Source organism: Chiloscyllium punctatum, chromosome 8 (assembly GCF_047496795.1).
Source record: "Chiloscyllium punctatum isolate Juve2018m chromosome 8, sChiPun1.3, whole genome shotgun sequence".
Classification (NCBI taxonomy): Eukaryota; Metazoa; Chordata; class Chondrichthyes; order Orectolobiformes; family Hemiscylliidae; genus Chiloscyllium; species Chiloscyllium punctatum.
The window spans coordinates 30,750,801-30,758,341 of record NC_092746.1 but is presented as its reverse complement, the minus strand read 5'-3'; the positions used below and the strand labels follow the sequence as shown (position 1 = coordinate 30,758,341).

The window sequence follows — 7,541 nt, the reverse complement described above, 5'->3', positions numbered from 1 at the left end:
TTGTTAAAAAGCTTTATAGACTGGGTCCAGCGTTCTTTGAATATTATGTACTTCTTCCAAACTAAGGACATTCCAAATTTAGGGAGCAACTCCTTCATGTTTATATAAAAACAGGAATATCTGAAAATGCACAGCAGTTCTATTCAGAATCTGAAATACAGAAAACTTGGATTAATTTTTGCAGGATGATCTTTAATCAGAATCTTTCAGGTGTTTGAAATATTAACCTATCTTTTCTTGTTCTGATGTTGGCCAACATGGTATAAATTATAGCAGTTTCTCTTTTTACTTCACACATTACGAGCTTTCATAGATTCATTTTGTCTCAATTATTTTATACCTTCCCCATATGCTGAATAGAATTCACAAAAAAAACTGTAGTCTAGTACAAAGTTACAGAAATTCCTTTCATGTGTGGAATGTGCTGCATTCACTAACACAAATAGATGACACCTCTTTCTGTCCAAATTCTGTCACCATGTTAGTAATAGTTAAGCACAATTAAAACCTTCGGTAGGTGTCTGTTAGTCGCACATCAGCCACCTACTTTTCAATGTTATATAAAGCAATAATAAAGTTTAATTGGTGTGTACAGTTTACTCCTTTCAGTTCTAGTAATACAATTTCCAGCTCTTGCCTCATTTGCACAGCACAGCTGTACATTCACCTTTGTTGCGAATCTGCAGCTGACAAGCAGCAAAATTACTACCGTGGAGTTATTTACCTTGATCTGCAGAGTTTAAACTCCCACCACTTCAACCCAGATTCCAAACAAGCAGAGAATCAGAGGCCCCATGGCAGGCCAAGCTTAGCAGCTGGAGGCAAATCCTTTGACATGCCGGTGCCAGTCAGACACACACATGGTCGATTCATTGGATTATTTATTAACTCAACCTGGACTTGCAGCCTGATAAGCTCTGGAACAGCCTGCCACTGGACCTCTGCCACTTACGTACATTGGTGAGGCAACATTAAAGCAGTTCATCCAGGTACGAGCTCTTAAAAATCTTTTAAAATTTTAATTACTAAAAGGAAGCTATCAGCAAAACAAACTGACAGAAGAACAAATGGATTGAAGGCACAATGACATTACCATATTGATAATTGTGCCCTACTTTTAAACATACAGTAAAAGACTGTCTTGGAATACGATATGACAACACTGAGAACACAACAGTTAGTGGCACATTATGATCCAGTCATTTTGATCTAAAGAAAACACAACAAGATATTGTATGTAACACTGGTTTGTATCCACACCACATATATTTGTACTCACAGCAACAAATCTGCTTTTCATTGATAATGAAATTGGACAGAACAAAATTTCATCATTTTCAAAACCAAATCCTTCAGTTATGTACCTTCCTATTTGCTAAATGTTAGAAAAAGCTTTAAGCGGACGTACATTTTATACAAATACCAAAATTAAACACAAAAATAGAAATTGCTGGAAAAGCTCAGCAGGTCAGGCTGCATCTGTGGAGAGAAAGCAGAGTTAACTGGAGTTCTGAGGAAGGGTCACTCAACCTGAAACGCTAACTCTGATTTCTCTTCATAGATGCAGCCATATCTGCTGAGCTTTTCCAATAATTTCTGTTTCTGTTTCTGATTTACAGTATCCACACTTCTTTAGGTTTTTATTTAGTGTCCAAAACTAACCTGTCACAATGCTGGTGTAGAAGGAACTCAAATTATGGTCCTTACTGCCAGGTCACAAAATTCCAAAGAGAAAAACAATTAATGCAACTCATGAAGTCACATCAGTGCGAATATACCTGAAATCATCCTGAGTCACCTCTCCTAACCCCCTTTTCTTGGGCTCATTATTTAGATTTCTGTTTGCTTCTTTGGAGCTCCTGTTTCAAGTTTTGTGAAGCACATCATTTGCCAAATAACCAGGAGAAGCATAGTTCAAAGAGCCCAGGATGAAATCTGGATAAAGAAGATGGGGTAGAGGCTTCCCACTGCACATAATATGGTCCAACCTTTTGGAGTCTTCTCTCCGAGGTGAGGGATTTCTTGTGTACTGATGTAAGTTCACAGCTGGAGATGCAGGCAACATGAACACGTACAATAGGCAAAAGGAGCTCAGAAAAACAGACAGCTTCAAAGCATCTGAAAAAGTCCCCAACAATCTGGTATTTCAAACATGTGCACATGTGAAAGCTAGACTTGAAACACCCAAATGCTCTACCAAGGTGTTAGGAAAATCGGTGCTGATCAAGAGGAAGAAAAACTAAATGAAGCAGTTAAACCTTGGTCAAAGAATACGGTATTATGAAGGGAAAAGGGAGAAATAGGTGGTGAGGCAGAGAGAGAATTACAAAGCCCAATAAGTTGAATTCCTTTTCATTTCAAATCTGTCTTGATTCACATCTTATACCTTTATGAAAGCTGAAACCCGAAGGCCACAGATATGGCACATAGCAAGAAGACAAAGAGGTTGCATTAATACATTGCCTTTCATGTCCTAAGGATATATTTAAGCACTTCACGAGCAATGCATTAATCTTGAAGTGGATAGTTCTATTGACAAAAGTGGAGGACAAACTGCATGCTGCAAATGGCAACATGATAAATAATAACGTTAGATCTATTGATGGCATTAATGTTGTGAGGAATATTATCCAGGCAGTCAACAGGGAGAATTCCTTTTCTCTTTTTCTGATAGCGTTATGGAATCTTTGCCCATCTGAGCAGGTACATAAGATGCTGTGTTCTAGTCCTTGCTGACAGATGAGGTATTAAAATCACTGTAATGCTGTCAAATTGGTATATTTTCCCATCAGATCTCCAGTAACAATGACTGAAAAAATCTAGGACTGGTGTATGTAAAGGTACACAATTTTTAATTTTTCAACAGTGATATCTATTGATGAACAACCTCTGTGGCCCTGAAAACAAAATTAACAAACATAGTGCATTCCCTCATAAGTAAACTTACATTATACATTTTCACAAATAAATTATTTTACCTTTTCTGTTTGAATCTTTCATCTAAAACTCATCTGCATCTTCCAATATTCATTTTGCTTTCTTTGCATTATTTGAATCTAAGTTATATGATGTGATTTATGCTTCCTGCTTTTGACTCTCTGTAGCTCAGTGGCAATTCTTCAATCTAATTGATCAAAGAGCCTCGTTAAGCTTACTCTATCCACAAATATCACAGATACTGTGTAGCAGATGCTGTCCTAAAACAGAAAGTAGGTGAGTGGAAATCTCAGGTGATAAGCCTGCAACATAGCCTGTTGATAGATGTCAGTGAGGTGAACGGTGAACAACTTCATTGCTGGAAGTTTCATATTCAGAAGTTGTGCCCACATTTTCAACATATCTCAGACTATGTCAGACCGTTTTCAAAAAACACATTTCAAAATTACAAGTAGAACATGTCTGTCTTACTTCAGGGTTCTGAATCATGTTTAGGGGTGGCACAGTGGCTTAGTGGTTAGCACTGCTCCCTCACAGTGCCAGGGACCTGGGTTCGATTCCAGTCTGTGTAGAGTTTGCACATTCTCCCCGTGTCTGCATGGGTTTCCTCCAGGTGCTCCAGTTTCCTCTTACAATCACAAAGATGTGCAGGTTAGGCGAATTGGCCATGCTAAATTGCCCATACTGTCCAGGGATATGTAGGCAAGGTGCATTAGTCAGGGTTAAATATAGAGTAGGGGAATGGGTCTGGGTGGGTTACTCTTTGAAGGGTCGGTGTGAACTTGTTGGGTCGAAGGGCCTGTTTCCACATTGCAGGGATTCTAATTCTAATTATGTCAAGGAAGCATTTGCTTTCATCTTTATCCTGAAGTGCCAACTGGATGACTTATCTTAGACCCTTCCTGAGGACCCACCACTACAGATGCCTAGCTTCAGTTAACTTAATATCATCCATGTAATGTTAAGAAACAATTATGCATACTAGTTAAAGCACAGACTACTGCAGTATGTGATACTAAAGATTTATACCCCAAAGCTACCTGCATCCAACTATAATACTGATACCTATTCACAAATGTAGAAAATTATCCAGTTATATGCAGTGTACAAAACAGACAAAACCAAATTCAGTCAATAATCATGCATCAGTCAACTCTCAATGAACAGAAAAGTGATTAAAGGTGTCATCAACAATGCTGTCAAGTCATACTTGTTCAACAATCTGCCATACACACTTACACACTTGTTTGGATTCCAACAGGACCCTTTGGCTCCATTCCTCATGCCCAGCCTCGATCCAACTACGTACAAAAGTGCTTTATATGGAGGTGAGATGAAATGATTGACATTGACGTTAGACAGCATTTGGCTGATTGAGTCACCAAGGAGCCCTAGAAAATTTGAGATCAATGGCTATCAGAGAGAAAGGAGAAAGTGAGGACTGCAGATGCTGGAGATCAGAGCTGAAAATGTGTTGCTGGAAAAGCGCAGCAGGTCAGGCAGCATCCAAGGAGCAGGAGAATCGATGTTTCGGGCATGAGCCCTTCTTCTTCAATCAGAGAGAAAACCTAGTACTGGTCAGAGTCAATCCAAGTATAAAGGAAGGTGGTTGTGGTTGTTGGAAGCCAATCATCTCAGCTCCAGGATTTCATTGCAGAATTTCCTTAGAGTAGTGGACCCAGTCTAAACATAGTAAGCTGATTCAGTAGTGATCTTTGTTCCAACATAACGTCAGAAATGAGATATTTACTGATGATTGCACAATTCTCTGAACCATTTAGAACTCCCCTCACACTGAAGGAGTCTGTGCTTGCATACAGAAAGACCTGAACAGTATTCAGGCTTGAGCTGATAAGTGACAAGCAACTTTTGTGCCACTCAAGTGTCAGAAAATGACAGTATCACTAAAAGAGCAAGAAGCTAACGCGACCAATTTTTATCCCTCAATTAACAGCAATAAAAATATACTAGACATTTGCCAGTATGGGATTTTGTTGTTTGCAAAATTGTTAGCATTTGCCTATGTAATAACATACAGAAACCGTGAAAATCCCCTGTCAGCTTTAATTTACTGTCATAACCTTTCGCTGTTGTTTGTTATTTTTGGCGATATTTCTTTTTAGCTCTCAGATATTTAATATTCCTTTTTTGTGATAATATTTTGACTTTGGTACCATCTATTCTGTGAAACGACTATCAGGTTATATGCAGCTGTCATTTTTGTTGCTTTAGCACACTGCATAAATAATACTATTGAGCAAACACAAAACAACTGTATAGATTCATCTGACTATCTTTAAGGAATACAACACTCGAAGGAAGTGACTCATGAGGATCCAACTCGCTGTGATTTATTCATCAATCAACGGTGTTGTGCAATTTTCTCATTTAGGGTTGAGTCAGTTACCTCCGCTGGATTCTACCGGCTATGAAATGTAATAAACTAAACCAGAGTCGTCCCTTTCGAGCAGTGTTGTGGAACAGGCATCAACACTAAGCAATGGGTCTGCCCTCATGGCCCTCTCGGGGGTGGGGTGGGGTGGGGGGAGGGGGGGTGCAAAGAATGGGGCAGACGTAATGCCTCATTCCAGCATAATGAAGAAAATTAAAGTGGTGTAGCTCCACATAATGACTTTGTGTGATTGCTGTGCTTTTTTAATCTGCTTTTTTTAAAAACTGCATCATACATGTTAAATTCCAAGAACATTAGTCTAGGCATCCCAAATGCAGATGATCTCTCCCTTATATTTCTAAATTAAGCTAATTGAAGGACTCAATCTAGAAATGAGCCGGCCTGGATACGGCAAGTGTTTAGATTTCAGCTGAAAAATATTTGTTTGAAATCTTTTCCCTGAATGGTCAGGAGGAGCAGGAGTACTCTCCTGAATCCATAAGGGTCACAAGTGTTTACCGAGCCAGATTTGGATGGTTTTGTTCACTAAGCAAAATCATTTATGCCTGACTTTTGAAATTTTAGTTGCTAGAAAATATCAATTTAGTGATATATAGGCTAAATTAGTATTATCATCATCAAGTTTACTTCTCAAAGGTCAAGAGGCAATCTGCCTTCAAAAGGTACAAGCCAACTCTGCAAGAAGGACAGTGAGTCATAACCAGTTATGCCACCAGAGGGCACAAGTGTACAAGCTCCAAAAAGAAAAACAAATTCAGCAATTTAGTTGTTTTTGGATAGATGAAGGAAATTGACTCCTGCAGCCTACCTTTTCAAACAAGTGTGCACATGCATGTGCTTATAACTTCAATCTATTTCCTTTCAGAGGAAGCTTTGTGGAGTTGCCTATCAATCACATTTGTTTGTATCTAATGAATCTCCTGTCACGTTGCTGATGGGAATCTGGAGGAAATGAAGCATGGTTCAAAATTTTAATAGATAAGTAAGCGTAAATGGCATTTATTGCATGGGTTTGTCAAAGCCTTTTGTAAAGTCAATGGAACCAACAGCATTTGACGGGAATGGTTTGCTTAAACCTTTCAAAAATAAACTAGAAAATAATCATCACTTAATTCTATTGGGATTGGTTGTTTAAAGCCATGGAAATCTGTAACTAATAAAAAAAGACAGCACCTTTCACAACCTTGAGACATCCCAGAGTGGTTTACACCAGAGTTTCTCAAGGTGTGGGTCATGACCTCAGTAGGGTTATGGAGTGAGCAATTTGGGTTATAAACTCTGAAGCAGCAATAATGGCTACAGTGTGGAAATTCAGGCTTGAATGTTCTGGCACTGAGTGCAATTTGCTTTAAGCGCTGCCTAATCCAAGTCCTGATCACTAACAACAGCCTGAAAAATGGTACGTGCATTAGTTGTTCTCTGTGCCTGTATCTTTGCTATCTTAACCCACTCCCCATCCTCATTCACAGGTTTCAGAAGCATTGTGACGGGGTCACAGCAGAATAGAGTTCTCTAACCTTCACTGTAAGGCCTATGAAATACTTTTGAGGTATAGTCTCTGTTGTAATTTAGGAAAATCCATCAAAGAACATAGTGCATATTTAACCAAAAAGGATAGATAATTTATTAGATGAATGACATGAAAAAAAATCTGTATTTCCCCACAGGCCCTTGTCAAAGTAAAGGTTTAGAGGTCGAACGAAACAGAATTTTATTAAAATTGCTAATTAAATGCAGAATAATTATGACAAAATGTAGTCATGAAATGCTAAAAAGTGATTGTTATTAATTTAGTTATGTAAAAAATGTTAAAAGGCTGAAATATGTACTTAAAGTTCCTTTTTCAGCAACAGGGAATATTTTAACATTGATTGGGCAGCAGGAGAAGGACTTCAGGAACAAGAGCAGAGCAACGGGGTCAGGCTGAGAAGAATTTGAGAATGGTAGGGGGTTTGAAGCATGAGGCTAGGGAGCGAAATAGATTTCTCATGATCCTGTTTTATTTAAATTGTGATTTGAGATTGGTGAGTGTGGGTGTTGACTTGCAGAGCAGAGTTTGTTCAGTAAATGGCCTGAGGAGTGGGATTGGTTAAGGACACAGGTTTGGCTTGGGAAACAAAGTCTGTACAATGGGATTGTTTCAGGAAGGACACTTAGCTCAGTAAGAGGGTCGACTGAAGTTGATACAATG

General features: G+C 38.7%; 1 long non-coding RNA gene across 1 annotated transcript; it reads left to right on the top strand.

Annotated features, from left to right (window-relative positions):
* Positions 1-765: 765 nt before the first annotated feature.
* Positions 766-5,450, top strand: LOC140480450 (uncharacterized). The gene is made up of 3 exons (XR_011961295.1): positions 766-989; positions 1,835-2,010; positions 4,199-5,450. It is a non-coding gene; the product is annotated as an uncharacterized lncRNA (long non-coding RNA).
* Positions 5,451-7,541: the final 2,091 nt, after the last annotated feature.